This window comes from Tachysurus fulvidraco, chromosome 2 (genome assembly GCF_022655615.1).
Source record: "Tachysurus fulvidraco isolate hzauxx_2018 chromosome 2, HZAU_PFXX_2.0, whole genome shotgun sequence".
Classification (NCBI taxonomy): Eukaryota; Metazoa; Chordata; class Actinopteri; order Siluriformes; family Bagridae; genus Tachysurus; species Tachysurus fulvidraco.
Window position 1 is genome coordinate 11,244,567 of NC_062519.1, and position 951 is coordinate 11,245,517.

Genomic DNA, 951 nt, shown 5'->3' on the forward strand with positions numbered 1-951 from the left:
GAAACACGGGGGGCGGAGACTGGCCATGACGTTATTAGGAACCAATCTCAAACGGCGCCCTATTCTGTACATTAGTGCACTGTACATGATATCGAATTAAAGCTTCGTTCATACCCAACATAGAATGCTATGCATCAAATTGGGAAAGCAAACTGAAAAAAGGCACTGAAACGTTCCCTGACGCCGGTCCATGTGGTTCTTCCTTTCATTAAAGAGTACATGTCAGGATGTTTAATAGTTCTTGCACAGACATTATGTTATGAGTAGAATCGTTAGTTTACTTTGTTGGTAATTAGGCAGCGCTCTGGCTATTAATAGGACAGAAGCTTGTGTCAGCGCCCTTGATACATTATTTAGAAAATAAATGTATAGAAAATGTTTTCGATGCTGGCGTTTGTTGGTATTTGTATATTTGTAAATATTTTAAGCAGACCTAGGAAACGTTCAGAAAGTGCAATAAACAAACTGTTATTGCTTGTAAAACGACAGATGGCGCCAAAGTAGAGTTTAGAAATCGCACTTTACTTTTCTTGAACACAGGTCCAAGAACATCGATTAAATCGAGCACAGGGCCAAAGTCGAGACGTGAAGTCTATTGGCCTCTGAACAATGCGATGATTGCTCTGTTCCTAAAACATGGTAGAACTCGGCTGCACACTGATGATACCAATGTGAGAGAAAAAATAAAGCAAACTCACTTATCATGTTTGGTAACCACTTATCCCTGAACCGCTTTAAACCACACTGTACCAGTTTCTCTTTTGATAGCAGAGTGCAATAGTGGAGTGAACTATTCAATCCATGGAAAATAGAACTGTTTAAGTTTAAGCTGAAGGGACTCAACTGCATCACAGAGAGGGGAGAATGTAAACAACTTCTGCAGTGCCAAGCTTGCAGCAGTCTTTTGATAGTCGTCATCTGTGAAGTCATACTACTTTTTCAAGGTAGCTG